The sequence below is a fragment of the Phyllobates terribilis genome, unplaced genomic scaffold (assembly GCF_046119375.1).
Source record: "Phyllobates terribilis strain yellow unplaced genomic scaffold, ASM4611937v1 Scaffold_10__3_contigs__length_209671492, whole genome shotgun sequence".
NCBI classification, from domain to species: Eukaryota; Metazoa; Chordata; class Amphibia; order Anura; family Dendrobatidae; genus Phyllobates; species Phyllobates terribilis.
The window spans coordinates 148,990,951-149,008,706 of record NW_027362770.1 but is presented as its reverse complement, the minus strand read 5'-3'; the positions used below and the strand labels follow the sequence as shown (position 1 = coordinate 149,008,706).

Sequence of the window (17,756 nt, the reverse complement as noted above, 5' to 3'; positions counted from 1 at the left end):
ATGGCTGGTTGATGGACACCCCACGCAAACACGGCTACAGCGCCAACAAGGAGGAGGTGGAGTAATGTTTTGGGCTGGAATCATGGGGAGAGAGATTGTCGGCCCCTTTAGGATCCCTGAAGGCGCTAAAGATGAACTCCATAATGTATGTGGATTTTCTCAAACAGCACTTCCTGCCATGGTTCAAGAAGAAGAACCGTGTATTTCACAGCAAGATCATTTTTCTGCATGATAATGCACCATCTCATGCTGCACATAAAACATCTGCATCTCTGGCTGATATGGGCATAAAAGGGGACAAACTTATGGTGTGACCCCCATGCTCCCCTGACCTCTACCCCATTCAGAACCTTTGGAGCATCATTAAAAGGAGTGTCTATGATGGCGGGAGGCAGTTCACATCTAAGCAACAGCTCTGGGAGGGTATTCTGTCCTCATGCAAAACAATTGAAGCAGAAACCATCCAAAACCTGACAAATTCAATGGACGAGAGAGTTCAGAAGCTCCTTTCGAACAAGGGGTCCTATGTGAAAATGTAACATCACCTACAATAAAGTTTTGAGTTGAAAACTGTTTGATTTCAGTTTCTAACAACCTGCTAATGCTTATAATTTCAAAAATGACCATTTTTTTGGTCTTTATTAAAATGAAAAGGTTGATCGAAAAGTTTGGGGGATCTAAGAGTGTGGCAACCCAGTAGTCATGATTACTTCGAATTCTGACAATATGAGGGTCATGCTGCAGGTAGTGCAGCAAGAAGGCACTTCTGTGTCTTGCGCATCTCGGAGCCCCAAAATTATTTTCCGGGCTAGATGCAGCTAAAAATTATTTTTAATTTTAAATCTGGTGAAGCTTATTATAGATGGCCTAATAGGATCAGTGCTGCACACTGCTACAAAGCCCAAATTATTTTCCAGTCAAGATACAGATAAACATGATTAGTAATTTGAAAGCTTAAAACGGTTGGTAGGGTGATTTTAACCAATCATCAAGCTTTTACTCTCCCCAGGATGACACAGGGGTAGAAAAGTCGTTTCGGATCCATGATTTGTTCATCTTTATGAACGTGAGTCTGTCTACATTATCAGTGGAGAGCCGCGTGCGCTTATCTGTCAGCACACCACCAGCAGCGCTGAACACACGTTCAGACAGAACGCTGGCTGCGGGGCATGACAAGATCTCCAAGGCGTAAGTGGCTAGCTCCGGCCATTTATCCAGATTGGAAGCCCAAAAAGAGCAAGGGTCCAGTGACACAGTCGTGGCTTCAATGTTTACTTGGAGATACTCCTGTACCATCGTCTCTAGGCGTTGACTATGTGTCAGACTTCTTGTCTCCTGTGGCCTTGCAAAGGATGGGCTAAAAAAGTGGTGAAATGATTCCGCAAAATTGATGTTACCAGCAGATACTGTGGTTCTGTTACGGTTTGAGTGCTGAACACTTGACGGTCCCACGGTTGGCAAGTTGGAACTGTGAGATTCACTACATGCACCACTGGTATTTTGTGGAAAAGCACATGTAAGATTCTGCAACAGTCTCTGCTGATACTCCTGCATGCGTGCATCCCTTTCTATGGCAGGAATAATTTCTGCAAATTTAATTTTGTACCGGGGATCTAACAGTGTGGCAACCCAGTAGTCAGGATTATTTCTAATTCTCACAATTCGAGGGTCATGTTGCAGGTAGTGCAGCAAGAAGGCACTCATGTGTGTTGCGCATCCAGGAGCACCAAGTCCCTGTTGTGTTGGTGGCGAGGTAACAATCATGCTTCCTTCCTCTGTCCTCTCCCCCCAACCTCGCACAACAGAAATGTGATCAAGGTCTCCCTCATCTGATGAGTCTTCCATCAGTTCGTCCTCCACTTCTTCCTGGGCTCCTGCACCTTCCTCACTAGTTTGGCTGCTACCATGCGCCCTGGTAAAATCATCTCCCCCACCCTCACATGCCTGCCGCCCTGGTGCTGCCGACCGTCTGGACCTTGCAGATGTTAGCCCTTCCGCATACAACTCCTCCTCCTCTACTTCCTCCACCTCCTCTTGTGCCACCACCTGACTCCGAATTCTGTTTAACATGTGCTCCAGCATGTAAATCACCGGAATAGTCATGCTGATAATGGCATCGTCAGCACTAAACATCTTCGTCGCCATTTCAAAACTGTGCAGAAGGGTGCATAGGTCCCTGATCTGAGACCACTCCTCCAGCGTGATTTGCCCCACCTCTGAATCTCGTTGGCCCAGGCTATACGTCAGAACGTAGTGCACCAGGGCTTGTCGGTGCTGCCACAGTCGCTGCAACATGTGCAGAGTTGAATTCCACCGGGTAGGCACATCGCATTTTAGCCGGTGAAGTGGCAGGCCCAACGACTTCTGTAGAGATGTAAGTCGCTGAGCTGCGGGATGCGAACGGCGGAAGTGAGCACACAGCGACCGTGCCCTCTGCAGAAGGCCATCTAGTCTGGGATAGTGGGCTAAAAATTGCTGGACAACCAGGTTCAACACGTGAGCCATACAAGGCACGTGTGTGACATTGCCCCGGCGAAGGGCCGCACCCAGGTTTGCAGCATTGTCGCACACGGCCTTCCCTGGTTTCAGGTCCAGTGGAGACAACCATTCATGAAATTGGTTCTCCAGAGCTGACCACAACTCCTCAGCTGTGTGACTCACATTTCCCAGACATTTCAATGTAAAAACCGCCTGATGACGTTGAGCCCTACTGCCAGCATAGTATGGAGGTGTGCAGGATCCCTTCTGCGCAGTTAGAAAGCTTGTGGCATGACCAGACAGGCTTTGGGTGCAGGTGGAAGACCGAGAGGAGGTTGAGGAGGCAGAAGCAGTGGAGGAAAAATGACATAAAGAGGATTGACGCACAACTCGTGGGGACGGCAAGACTTGGACAGCAGCCCCTTGTCCTGCTGTCACCATAGTTACCCAGTGCCCAGTCAGCGACATGTAACGCCCCTGTCCATGCCTACTCGTCCAAGTGTCTGTGGTGAAATGCACCCTGTCACACACAGAGTTTCTCAAAGAAGCGGTGATGTTGTGTGCGACATGCTGGTGGAGCGCAGGCACACCTTTCTTTGAGAAGTAGTGCCGACTGGGCATCTGGTACTGGGGCACTGCGACGGACATAAGGTCTCGAAAATCCTCTGTGTCCACCAGGCGGAAAGGCAGCATTTCTGTAGCCAAGAGCTTGCAGATGGTGAAATTCAACCTCTTAGCTTTCTCATGGCTAGGAGGAAATGGTCTTTTACTTGTCCACATCTGAGGGACCGAGGGCTGGCTATTGTGCTTAGACGGGGTTGATAAGGGTGTCCCCGGCAAACTGCCGGTCTGTGAGGAAGATGCAGGCGGACATGTTAGGTTGCCTTGATCCAAAGGTGGTGCTATCGATGTCGGACAGCGCTCAAGACCAGCTGGTGTTACCACCTCCAAAGAAAATGATGACCTGCCAATCACGCTGGCTGTTGCGGGTAAAGAGGTGGCAGGTCTGCGCCCCAAAACAGGTGTGACTGCTGTCCCCCCAGTCACAGAGGATGAAGAGGCTGCGGATGCACAAGATATGGCAGACGGTGGTTGGCCCGGCCGGCTAGACCGCATTGTAGCACACTGAGCTTCCCACTGCAACTTATGCTTCATGTCCATGTGCCGGTTCATGCATGAAGTACTCAAACTATGTATTTTTTGGCCTCTACTTAGCTTTTGCTGACAAATGTTACAGATAACACGAGTTGGGTCATCTTTATCGATCTGAAAAAATGCCCAGGCTATGCAAGGCTTAGCACCCATGCGACCTGAAGAGCCACCACGACTTGTGGTGAGAGGCAGAGTTGTGTTTGAGGATGCAGTTGTTGACGTGCTTCCAGTACTACGTCTCTGTCCAGGAAGGCGCAACCTGACCTCGTCGTCACTAGCATCTTCCTCCACCTCCTCTGCTGACCTCATCTCTTGGCTGACTGTGGGTTGACAGTAAGTGGGATCTCCGACCTCATCATCATCACCCTGTGCGTTATCACACCCGTCGTCCTCAGAGCCAACCTGTTCCTGCCCTGACAAAAAACTAAAGTTGTCGCTCCAATCAGGTATTTGAGTCTTATCATCGTCTTCCTCATTGTCTCCACCAACAGGAGTTACAGTTTGGGAATGAGGGTCTACATTATGGTCAGAACCTTCTGCGTCTGGTCCTGGATCCGACTCATAAAGATTCTGGGCATCAGTGCAGATCATTTCCTCGTCTGGATTCACAGAAGCGCTGGAGTCGACCTCTGATTCCCAGGCTATAGTATGAGTAAACAGCTCTGCAGACTCAACCATCTGTTCTACCTCATACTCAGACGGGCAGCTGGAGATTTGGGAGCTGTGAGGAAGCAAGTGCGATTTGGGTGACACCTTTGAGGACAGGAGTATTTGTGATGTTGAAGTTGATGTGGAGGAGAGCCCACTTAAAGGAGCACTTGATATCCGTTGAAGCACCTGCTGTTTTTGTGCCTCATCTGGAATTTGTAGCGATTGGCGTGGCCGTAAGAAAGGGATCTTATCACATTGTCCGCTAAAAGAAGTAGACATTTTAGTTTGGCTGGAAGATGGTCTTTCTTCTGCACCTACCCCACGGACACAACCTTTTTTCCCCTTCCCAACACGCCTATTCCCCTTTCCACCAGCAGCAGGCCTTTTTCCACTCATTTTGGTGGTTAACTAATTCACAACTCTGGAGTTGTTTGCACAAAAAAACAATGGATGGTAACCGAGCAGAGCTGAGTGGCCAAACTGTGGTATTAGGCCAAAACTATTGGCTGGGTTAGATGCAGAAATTTTTTTTATTCAATTTGCAACCTGATGGAGGTCAGTATAGATGGACTAATAGACCAAGTCCCACACACTGCTAGAAGCCCAAATATTTTTTCAGAGCTAGATGCAGAAAAAAATTATTTTTAATTTGCAACCTGATGGAGGTCAGTATAGATGGACTAATAGACCAAGTCCCACACACCGCTAGAAGCCCAAATATTTTTTCAGAGCTAGATGCAGAAAAAAATTATTTTTAATTTGCAACCTGATGGAGGTCAGTATAGATGGACTAATAGACCAAGTCCCACACACCGCTAGAAGCCCAAATATTTTTTCAGAGCTAGATGCAGAAAAAAATTATATTCAATTTGCAACCTGCTGGAGGTCAGTATAGAAGGACTAATAGAACAAGTCCCACACACTGCTAGAAGCCCAAATATTTTTTCAGAGCTAAATGAAGAAAAAAATTATTTTTAATTTGCAACCTGATGGAGGTCAGTATAGATAGACTAATAGACCAAGTCCCACACACTGCTAGAAGCCCAAATATTTTTTCAGAGCTAGATGCAGAAAAAAATTATTTTTAATTTGCAACCTGATGGAGGTCAGTATAGATGGACTAATAGACCAAGTCCCACACACTGCTAGAAGCCCAAATATTTTTTCAGAGCTAGATGCAGAAAAAAATTATTTTTAATTTGCAACCTGATGGAGGTCAGTATAGATGGACTAATAGACCAAGTCCCACACACCGCTAGAAGCCCAAATATTTTTTCAGAGCTAGATGCAGAAAAAAATTATATTCAATTTGCAACCTGCTGGAGGTCAGTATAGAAGGACTAATAGAACAAGTCCCACACACTGCTAGAAGCCCAAATATTTTTTCAGAGCTAGATGCAGAAAAAAATTATATTCAATTTGCAACCTGATGGAGGTCAGTATAGATGGACTAATAGACCAAGTCCCACACACTGCTAGAAGCCCAAATATTTTTTCAGAGCTAGATGCAGAAAAAAATTATATTCAGTTTGCAACCTGATGGAGGTCAGTATAGATGGACTAATAGAATGATGCTATGCCCAAAAGATTTTACTTCACTAGGTGCAGTAAAAAAATTGGTATTCTATACACAGGTGGTATATCTTGCAACACAGATAGGCTACTCCACTGACTAACACACTCTGCAATAGGCCAAAAAGGATTAGCTTTGCTAGATTCAGCCAAATGCTGTGAAAAAAACTTGCACAGCACTGGCACAGACCTGCCTGGCAAAAACTGATAGGAACTGATGTAACCTAGTCCTGAAAAGGACTGCAATTACAATTAGTCTTTACTCCCACAATCTATCTATTTAAGAGCACAGACCTGCCTGATAAAAGTCGTAGGAAATGCTGTAACCTAGTCCTTAAAAGGACTGCAATCACAACTACTCCCTACTCCCAAGCTATCTGTATATTTGTGCGAAAATTGGCTTGAAATTAACAAGGTATAGCGCACACAGCAACAGCGGTGCCGTCTAACACGCAGCTGCAGCAGTGAGAAAATGGTGGCGACGGGGAAAATGGCTGGGTCTTATAGGGCAAGGACATGTGACATACACTGCCAATCACACATGCCCTTGCTTGTGTGAAAAAAAGCACTTCGCTCCGTGTGTGCGCTGCTGATAGGCTGACAGATTGCACCTCCCCACTGCAAATGCGGGAAAGAGAAAAAAAAATGGAGATCTTCATTGTTCCTGCAGAGATCCATCCCCTGCCCCTCCCCCCGCCCCGCTGTACACTCAAACTGCGTATTAACATTAATTTTCATCATTACTGAGAAAAAATCCAGTTATGATTTTGGTGCACGAACAGTTATCGAACATAACCTCGAACAGCCGAATTTTTCTCAAATTGTTCGTGTTCGCCGACCGGCTCGAACACCGCCCAAAACAGCTCGAATTTGAGATTGGCGAACAGTTCGAGTAGAACAACGCTCATCTCTAATCAGTAGTACATGAATACAGCACCAGGACAATGAATATGTCACAAGAATCACTATCCAAAAAGGAATATGCCATCAGAACCACCAACAGTACAAGATTACATCACAAGAGCCACTATCCAAACAGAATACAGCACCAAAGCCACCATCAGTTTTGTTACAAACTGTATGTGTCGCATGATGGATGCAAAAACCATCATCTATAGTGAGGTCTGTTTAGTTTACATTAGGGTATCCGTCAAATGCTGGACACCTTAATTGAAACCAAACAGCACGCCTTATAGCTAAGTTATATTAGTTTCCATGACTGTCCTTGGGTCTGACATTTATAATATAGGATGTTAGGGATGAATATTGCCATTTGTCTCTTGTATTGTGCAAACAGTCGGCAAACAATGAATGATTCTATATCTAACTGTGAAATTACGCTCCCTTTTGAGCCTCACCCCCTAATGTCCACCACTTTTTTTTACTTTTGCTGGTATTTTTTGGTGCAAAAGGTAACAATTTTATTGGAAGTCATTGTCACAGCTTGTTACCTGACCCACTGGTGAAGGGGGGAGCATTAGGGGTCCTGTTACCTTAGTCTCTGACTCCTTTGCTTGGGGGATGAGGGGCGGGAGGGGGAGCGTCACCATCGGCTTCATCTGCCTTGGGCACCAAAATACCTAGTCCTGACCTGCATACAATGCTTTTCTCCATATGTCGGGGCATTATATTTGGCGCCCGTTTTCCCTGATGACGGACAAACACAAGATAACATAGGCGAATACATATATACAAAGCCACAAGTCACACACAGTCTTCTATGCTCCATTGACAGCACTGACCTCCCTCCTCCTCCACGTCCTTTTGTCACGCCACCCCACCCATCATTGCCAGCTCCTAGGGGCTGCTGGGAGTTGTAGTAATAGTCACGTCACAGCAGATGCCAGGCTTTCATGAGTTAAAGGACCTTTGCTGATGTCAGGATCATGTGACGGTCACGTGAGGGGGAGTAGTCCATCTGAAAGGCTGTTCATAAAATAGTGGATGGAAGTAGTATTTTTAATTCTGCTGCCTGATCGTGCTGAGACTTTTAGTTCCACTTTTGCAAACACCTCTTGCTGCAATGACTCCTAATATCCAATTGTAATGTTTAAAATCAGCAGGTTGTAGTTCTAGTTCAGAGTTTCAGCCTACAGTCATGTTGGGGGCCAGCGGGAAAAAACTCAAAGTGCATTGAAATTGCAAAAAAAAGTGTAATTCCAGAATTGTTTTTTTTTATTTACCATGTTTACTATACCATAAAACTGACCTGGCAGTATGATACTCCTGGTCATTATGAGTATGCAGATAGCAAACATTATTAGTTAATTTTTTATTTAACCCCTTCATCACCTTGTAATTTTCCGTTTTTGCGCTTTCGTTTTTTTCCTCGCCTTCTTCCCAGAGCCATAACTTTTTTATTTTTCCGTCAATATGGTCGTATGATGGCTTGTTTTATTGCGGGACAAGTTGTACTTTTGAACGACTCCATTGATTTTACCATATAGTGTACTGAAAAACGGGAAAAAAATTCCAAGTGCGGTGAAATTGCAAAAAAAAAAGTGCAATTCCACAATTGTTTTTTTTTAATTTACCATGTTCAATAAATGCTAAAATATTATGGTAATAATATGATAATATAATTCTCCAGGTCATTACGAGTTCACAGATACCTAACATGTACAGTGGGTACGGAAATTATTCAGACTCCTTTACATTTTTCACTCTTTGTTTCATTGCAGCCATTTAGTAAATTCGAAAAAAGTTCATTTTTTTCTTATTAAAGTACTCTCTGCACCCCATCATGACTGAAAAAAAACAAATGTAGAAATTTTTGCAAATTTATTAAAAATGAAAAACTGAAATATCACATGGTCATAAGTATTCAGACCCTTTGCTCAGTATTGAGTAGAAGCCCCCTTTTGAGCTAGTACAGCCATGAGTCTTCTTGGATTTGGGGATCCTCTGCCATTCTTCCTTGCAGATCCTCTCCAGTTCTGTCAGATTGGATGGTGAACGTTGGTGGACAGCCATTTTCAGGTCTCTCCAGAGATGCTCAATTGGGTTTAGGTCAGGGCTCTGGCTGGTCACAGGGTTGTTATGAAGCCACTCCTTTGTTATTTTAGCTGTGTGCTTAGGGTCATTGTAGTGTTGGAAGGTGAACCTTCGGCCAAGTTCGCGTGAGTTAAATGTCAGAGATTGACACCAGCATTTAACATGTTAACAGCCGCGGCTGTTAGAGACATATGACAGCTGATCATGTGCTGGGAAAGATGCGGGCTTTCGTGCAGGGAGACAACCTTGGACATGTATACCAACACGTCCAAGGTCATAAATGTGTTAGTCTGATATCTTGTAAAATGATTATATTTTAGATACACTAGGCCTCATTTATCAGAACTGTCGATATTGCTTTGTATCCCATAGCAACCAATCAGACCCCAGCTTTTATTTTTTAAACAGCTTTGGGAAAATGAAAGCTGTGCTGTGATTGGTTGCTATGAGCAACAGATACTGTTTTTCTTTTAGACAGTTTTTACAGATATGTCTTGTTGTTTTTTAACCTGTTATTTGCACTTGTTTTTGCCTCAATTTACAAAATGCAAAAAAAAAATTAATTTTAACCACATTACACACCCTGATGTAATATTGCATCACTGTCAGGGTGCTATATAGCATCCATCTGCCTTTAACAGCAGCTATGATCGATGCTGTTTAACTATATAGATGCCAATGGTAATCATTGGAGCCCATCGGCTCCTTAACCCCATTGCTATGCAATTGTTGGGTGCCAATAGGTTGCACTAAGCCCCATGGTGGCTGTATTATACTCTATGGGGGCTGCATTGAGGACCATGGGGAGCACATTATACTATATGGAAGGCTATGTGGGGCCATTATAATATTTTGAGGGCTATGTGGGGGCCATTATACTGTATGCAAGCCATTATACAGTGTGAAGATTTGTGTGGGGTCCATCTTACTGTTTGGAGGGCTGTGTGGGGGGCATTATACTTTTTGGAGAGCTAGTGCAGGACATTTTAGAGTGTGCGGCCATTGTACAGTGTGGGGCCATTATACTGTATAGAGGGCTGTGTGGGGGTCACAGTTGGAGGATTATACTGTGTTGGGGGCACCATACTTTGCCTTGGGAGTTGAGGTGGAGTACAATAGGATCATTATACTGTGTATGTGGAGGAATTCACCATGGGGGTATCATATTGTATTTGGGGGCACTTTTGTTGGCATCATACTTTATGAACAGTACTGCACCTGTACTTTTCTCAGAGGTGTATCTAGGTTTTCCGACACCCGGGGCAAGAATTCAGTTTGGCGCCCCTCACCCCCACCAAGCACATATGCGATTTGCACACTTAGTCATGTGCTGACAGACTGCTCTCCCTAATTCTATCAATGTTCAGTGAAAAACAGAGAAGCTCGTTGTCCCGTGAGCGCAAGTTTGAAAATCGCATATGAGTGAAGCGGCCATGTGATGGCTGTTAGAACCTGCAAGCAGAGCTGAATCCTGACAGAGAGGATATTACACGCTGTTAGGATTGGCTACAGGGCTTCTCTTTATAATTAAAGGGCTTGTCCAGGTTTGAGATGAAAGTCTGCAGTCACTCGATGTGCCTGCAGGCTTCTGAATTCTCACAGCGCATGCACTGCACACTTTTAGGATTCTCCCTTGCACAAGTATGCGATTTGTATAATTCTGGCGTATACTTTCATTGAGTGAGGCCACGCATGTCTAGTCGGCACGTGACCACATGTATGTAAATCACTGCCACAAGAGAATCCTGACAGCGTGCAGTGCGCACTGTGAGGCTATGTGTGCACGATCAGGATTTGAAGCAGAAATTTTCTGAGCATTTCCGCATCTCTTTGGCAGGAAAAACGCTGCGGTACTTCCCGCACGTTTTTGACGCATTTTTTGATGCATTTTTTAAGCATTTTTGTACATCAATAAATGCTTTTTGGAGCTAAATAAAGTTATTTGGTGGGACATTGCTTAAACCCTCAGAACTGGGGTGAGTATATTGGTTAATTTAAATGATTAAAGAATGTGTCTGTTGTATTTCAAATAAAGTGTTTGCTCCATGTCTGTGTGTTTATTTAACTCTTTACTTTACTTTAATTAGGTTTGGTCATGAAAAAGTTTGATTGGCACCTTGTCATCACCAAACAAAAGACCTGGGTGTCAGCTAGTCACATTCACCCAATCTTCAATAGCATTTCTATTCATGTAATTTATGCGGCAGCTGTGTGCTGCTACTTTTAGCATAAGAAGGTTCCATTTGCAAACATGGTCCCTGGCTATAATTAACAGCTCACTGCTGGTTTGTTAGCCGCTACGTCCCCCTGATCAGCTCTCAGCAGCACTTTGGACATAGAGCATTTTTGTTGCGTCCAAAACACGGTGTTCTAATAACTTTTGTTGTCAGTAAATGTGAATCCACCGCATATAATGACACTTCAATCGGTCAAAATCTGCAGCGTGTCTGCTACAGAAATTGACATGCTGCGGGTAAGTTTGGGTATGCCGCCACAATCAGGAGCCGCTGCTTATTTGATGCTGCGTGTTTATACACCATCAAACCCGCAGCGTCCAGATGTTACAGCATAGAAATCCCATGTCCACTATGCGTGCATCAGAGGCTGCTGATCACCCATGGATACTGACATGCGGCGCGTCTTTCAGGACCGCAGCATGTCAAATTTGACCACTAGAGTGTATTGAATGCGGTAAATATGCATGGTTCAGTGAACACACGTGGATTTCCCTGCGTTCAATAGAATACAACAGTTTGGACGCAGCAAAAATATGCGTCCAAAGCGCTGCTACGTCCAGATCGTGGGCACAGTGCCTAAAATTAAAAAAAAAAATGGCGTGGGCTCCCGCGTCATTTTTATAACCAGCAGAGGGAAAGCCGATCGCTGGGGGCTGATATTAGTAGCTGGGGAAGGGGCCATTAGCCGAAAATGTTCCCTGGCTATTTATATCAGCCCACAGCTGTTTGTTTAGCCTTTACTGGCTAGATTACAGCAAAGGCTAAACTAGACAGCTGCGGGCTGATATTAATAGCAAGGGAAGGGGACATGAATACTAGCCCCCTCCGCGGCTATTAATATCACCCCTCAGCAGTCCTTGAAATGATGCATCCATAAGATGTGCCAAATCTGGCGCTTAGCCTCCGCTCTTCCCATTGCCCTGTAGCGATGGTGAGTGCGGTAATGGAGTTGGGGTTCACGTCAGCCTTGTATTGGCCGCTGACGTGAAGCCCAGGTTAGTAATGGAGGGCGTCTATAAGACGCCCCATTACTAACTGCTTAGTAAAATGGTCGCCACTTCTTCAATAAATACACTTCCAGAATGAAGTATTCTAATGAAATAAACAAACACTTTAAAAAAAAAAATTATTGTACTGGGTCCGCGAAGTCATCGGTCTTCTGAAAAAAAAAGTAAAAAAACAAACAACCATATTCCTCACCTGTCTGCCGTCACGACGCAGTCCACGTACCGCCAACGATTGTCCCACGGCGATCCGGGTCACGTCTATAGCAGTTACATCAGCAATTACTGATGTCACTGCTGTAGAAGACAGCAGTGTATACTGACAGGAGTGTAAAATCACTCCTATCAGTATACATTGCTGTGCCGGAGGTCACTGGGGCTCATGAAGATCAGCTGATCAGCCCCGGTGAGATCTCACCACCATCATCCTGGGAACATTTTTCAGAATGCTCAATTACCGCAATGGTAATCCTGAGCGGAAATTTCCACTTCATGTGCACAGCACATCAGGATTATCATTGCTGTAGCTGGCAGACCTATTAACAAGTGTTTTCGCAGCGTTTCCGCAAAAACGCCTCAAAAACGCTTCGTGTGCACATAGCCTGAGAATTCAGAAGTCTGCAGTCACATAGAATGACTGCAGACTCATCACAAACTTGAACGACCCTTTTAATGCTCCGAACATAAATAAAAATATGAGAATTAGTATCACTAAAAACATTTACATCCAGGTACCTAATAGATGACGTTATTTCAGGAGTTGTTCTCTTTCTTTTCGTCTCCATCTTGTCCAGACTCCATGATGAGTTTTCTCATCCACAGCTTGTCTCTGCAGACTTCCATCTTCTCCTGTCTTCTGCAGCACATCCCCACACAACGCCCTTAAAGATACTGTAGCAGTGTCATTATAATACTAGTGAATATAAATGTCTGCCTTACGCTGAGCCCCTGAATAAATAATTGCCCCTCAATATATTCCCTGCACATAATATGACCCTCACACTGTCCCGCTTATGGTACATGCTCTCCACACTGCCCTTTCCTTTCCATACTGGGCCCCCTCTTAACACTGTCCTTTCACACTGTGTCCCCCCTATAGGGCCCAGTCTCTATACTGTGCCCCCTCGCCACACTCCCCCTCCTTTGCATACTGTCCTCTCCTGGCTGTGCCCTTACACTGTCCCACCCATGCTACCCTTCCCCCCACACTTACTACTCAATCTTTATTCTGTGCCCATTCACATTTTCTCCCCCCATACTGTCTCCCCGCACTTTTTCCCTCAATATTCTCCTCACACGTTTCTCCCTCCCTCTTCATACATTTACCATCTCACTTTCCATACTGCCTCCTCACACATCCCCCTGACTCCCCATACTGTGTCTGCACATATCCCATCACCCTCGCTCCCCATACTGTTTCCGCATACATTTTCCCCTCACTCCTCATATTGCGTCCGCACCCATTCCCCCTGTGATGACACAGCTTTTCTTCTTAATTATGGCACACATAAATTGCATAGGCCAGGAGCAATATACCTTTATTTTTATATTGACTTTTGAACTTGTGTTCTTCTTTGGTTGGTCAACACAGACTATTGTTTGAATAATCCTGAATGTTGATCAGTTGAGTTGATATTTGGTAATTGATGAATGGCTGTTATCTACAACATATTGTCTGCCAGTTTTGCAATACAGCAACTCAGGGCCGTTGAACAATAGATGTTTATTAGATAAGTTAAATACCATTGTAGGGTGTTTATCAATCAACATTAAGGCCCCGTCACACATAACGAGATCGCTAGCGAGATCGTTGATGCGTCACGGTTTTTGTGACGCAATAGCGATCTCGCCAGTGATCTCGTTATGTCTGACAGGTAGCAACGATTAGGCCCCTGCTGTGAGATCGCTGATCGTTACAAAGATTCCTGGACCATTCCTGGGTCGTTGCGCTCCCGCTGGGCAGTGTGCATCGCTGTATTTGACGCCTTATCAACCACCTCGTTAGCGATTCAGAACTGAGACACATAGGCGTGCATAAATTGGACTTTTCCGCGCCCCTCGTCCCCGATTGGTGGTCGCTACTGCGTCCTTGTTTTTCGGATCCCACCAGCGTTCTCCGGCTGTGACTCCACTTTGAAGAAATCAGACATCTTTAGCGAGGTAGGTATTGTTTGGGGTCTCAAATGAGTTTCCATTTTTAATACATTTATAGGACATCTACCAATTATCTGCTATTATTGCTCTTCAGGGAGGGAGGGCTTGGCTTCTATCTGTATATATATGCTTTTGCATGGGCAGATATTTTAGGGGTCTCGTGCACACACACCCACACAGCACGTTTTCTGACACGCTGTCCTGGCCAACCGCTTCAGAGTTTTTCACATGCCAATTAACATGAAGCTTAAATCAATAGACTGTTGCATGCTTCACAACTTTCTTCGTCGACGTGATGCAATTACGTACTGTCCGCCTGGCTTCGTGGACTCTGTGGACCTAGCCGATGGGGAAGTGGAGCTCGGTGAATGGCGTGCAAATGATCCTGCAATTGCAGGCCTTCAACCAGTGGGACATGGCAGAAACACCCATGATGCGAAGACCTGCCGCGACAACTACTGCCAGTATTTTAACGGTCCTGGTGCTGTTCCTTGGCAGCATCAGAACCTATAGTGGGCAACTACTCATGTTTCTACACTACTGACATTTCTGTACTGATGTGTCTAATAAACTCTGTGTTCTACTATGCAAAAGCTTTGTTTCTCATTCTTTCAGTAGTAGCAGTCCATATATATATATATACATATGTATACACATGCGTATACAGATACATACATACAGTCATATGAAAAAGTTTGGGCACTCCTATTAATCTTAAGCTTAATGTTTTATAAAAATTGGTGTTTTTGCAACAGCTATTTCAGTTTGATATATGTAATAACTGTTGGACACAGTAATGTTTCTGCCTTGAAATGAGGTTTATTGTACTAAAAGAAAATGTGCAATCTGCATTCAAACAAAATTTGACAGGTGCATAAGTATGGGCACCTCACCAGAAAAGTGACATTAATATTTAGTAGATCCTCCTTTTGCAAAAATAACAGCCTCTAGTCGCTTCCTGTAGCTTTTAATGAGTTCCTGGATCCTGGATGAAGGTATTTTTGACCAATCCTCTTTACAAAACAATTCCAGTTCAGTTAAGTTTGATGGTCGCCGAGCATGGACAGCCTTCTTCAAATGATCCCACAGATGTTCAATGATATTCAGGTCTGGGGACTGGGATGGCCATTCCAGAACATTGTAATTGTTCCTCTGCATGAATGCCTGAGTAGATTTGGAGCGGTGTTTTGGATCATTGTCTTGCTGAAAGATCCATCCCCTGCGTAACGTTGACATTATTGTCAAGAATCTGCTGATACTGAGTGGAATCCATGCGTCCCTCAACTTTAGCAAGATTCCCGATGCCGGCATTGGCCACACAGCCCCAAAGCATGATGGAACCTCCACCAAATTTTACTGTGGGTAGCAAGTGTTTTTCTTGGAATGCTGTGTTTTTTTGCCGCCATACATAACACCTTTTTGTATGACCAAACAACTCAATCTTGGTTTCATTAGTCCACAGGACCTTCTTCCAAAAAGAAATTGGCTTCCCCAAATGTGCTTTTGCATACCTCAGCCGACTCTGTTTGTGGCGTGCTTGCAGAAGCGGCTTCTTTCGCATCACTCTCCCATACAGCTTCTCCTTGTGCAAAGTGCGTTGTATAGTTGACCGATGCACAGTGACACCATCTGCAGCAAGTTGATGCTGCAGCTCTCTGGAGGTGGTCTGAGGATTGTCCTTGACTGATTTCACCATTCTTCTTCTCTGCCTTTCTGATGTTTTTCTTGGCCTGCCACTTCTGGCCTTAACAAGAACTGTCCCTGTGTTCTTCCATTTCCTTACTATGTTCCTCTCAGTGGAAACTGACAGGTTAAATCTCTGAGACAGCTTTTTGTATCCTTCCCCTGAACAACTATGTTGAATAATCTTTGTTTTCAGATCATTTGACAGTTGTTTTGAGGAGCCCATGATGCCACTCTTCAGAGGAGATTCAAACAGGAGAACAACTTGCAAGTGGCCACTTTAAGTAGCTTTTCTCATGATTGCATACACCTGGCTATGAAGTTCAAAGCTCAATGAGGTTACAAACCCCAAAGAAGTGCTTTAGTAAGTCAGTAAAAAGTAGGTAGGAGTATTTAAAACAAGAAAATGATAAGGGTGCCCATACTTATGCACCTGTCAAATTTTGTTTGAATGCAGATTGCACATTTTCTGTTAGTACAATAAATCTCATTTCAAGGCAGAAACATTACTGTGTCCAACAGTTATTACATATATCAAACTGAAATAGCTGTTGCAAAAACATCAATTTTTATAAAACATTAAGCTTAAGATTAATAGGGGTGCCCAAACTTTTTCATATAACTGTACATACGTACATACATACACACATACATACACTCATATACATTCGTGTACTCGTATGTAAACAGATTCATCCATGTACTCATACATATTTTTAAGTACATAAATATATACACACACACTCATATACACATATGTATACAGATAACTATATATACACATACATACTCTCAAACATACAAATATGCATACACATAAATGGCCATTTACATCTCTATATATATATATATATTCATATAAATATATGGACATCCATACATCTGTACAGGAACAATGCACACACCAGTGTTCCCATCTGACTGGAGACGCAGTAGCGATGTTAAACCAAGGCCGCCCAATCAGAACGCAGTAGGGTCCACCAATCGGAGATGAGGGGGCGCGGAAAAGTAATTTTATGCACGCCTTTGTGAAACAGTACAGTCCCTATCAAGGTGTGGATCGTTGAAATAGCTGCTGTGTGAAAGCGTCCCAACGACCGCCGAGATCGTTAGTTAGATCGCTGGGGCGGCCGAAATCGTTGGGAAGTTCTGCATGTTTGACAGCTCCCCAGCGATCACGAAACGACTCTCCAGCGATCCCAAAACCGTGACGCACTAACGATCTCGCTAGCGATCTTGTTATGTGTGACAGGGCCTTTAGGGGATGATCTGTGGTTACTAGTGTTGAGCGATACCTTCCGATATCAGGAAATATCGTATCGGATTGGATCGGGCCGATACCCAAAAAGTATCGGATATCGCCGATTCCGATACCGGAAACCAATGCAAGTCAATGGGACACAAATATCGGAATGAAAATAAACCCTTTCTTTCCTTGTAGGTTAATTCTACATGAAGTAAAACAACTAAGAATAATGTAGAATGACATGAAAAGCCGGCAATTCATCAGCGGCATTCACCGGTACCCGACAATTTACAACAGAAAGAATAGAGCTTCACACATAGATTAGATAGATAGAAACATGTCAGTCACATATATATGAAGTACAGTGACAGTGTTGCTTACTGTACTTGTCATTTAGTGTAAAGGATTTATTAAAAAAAATATTAGTGTTTTCGTGCACCGTCTCTTTAAAAAAGCCGGCCGGCAATTCAGCATCTGTACCCGACAATTTATAACAGACAGAATAGAGCTTCACACATAGATTAGATAGATAGAAACATGTCAGTCACATATATAAGAAGTACAGTGACAGTGTTGCTTACAGAA

At 44.1% G+C, this 17,756-nt stretch overlaps 1 protein-coding gene across 2 annotated transcripts in view; it reads right to left on the bottom strand.

Moving 5' to 3' along the window:
* The window catches only part of MTERF2 (mitochondrial transcription termination factor 2), a 38,009-nt gene extending 30,269 nt beyond the window's left edge, over positions 1–7,740 (bottom strand). The window contains exons 1-2 of one of the 2 annotated variants that reach the window (XM_073649927.1): positions 7,596–7,740; positions 7,347–7,500 (exon numbers count right to left, since the gene is read on the bottom strand). The gene's annotated coding sequence lies outside the window, so the exon portion shown is untranslated. The remainder of the gene's footprint in view (positions 1–7,346; positions 7,501–7,595) is intronic. The other variant, XM_073649926.1, reaches the window with a different exon arrangement.
* Between the last annotated feature and the right edge of the window lie 10,016 nt (positions 7,741–17,756).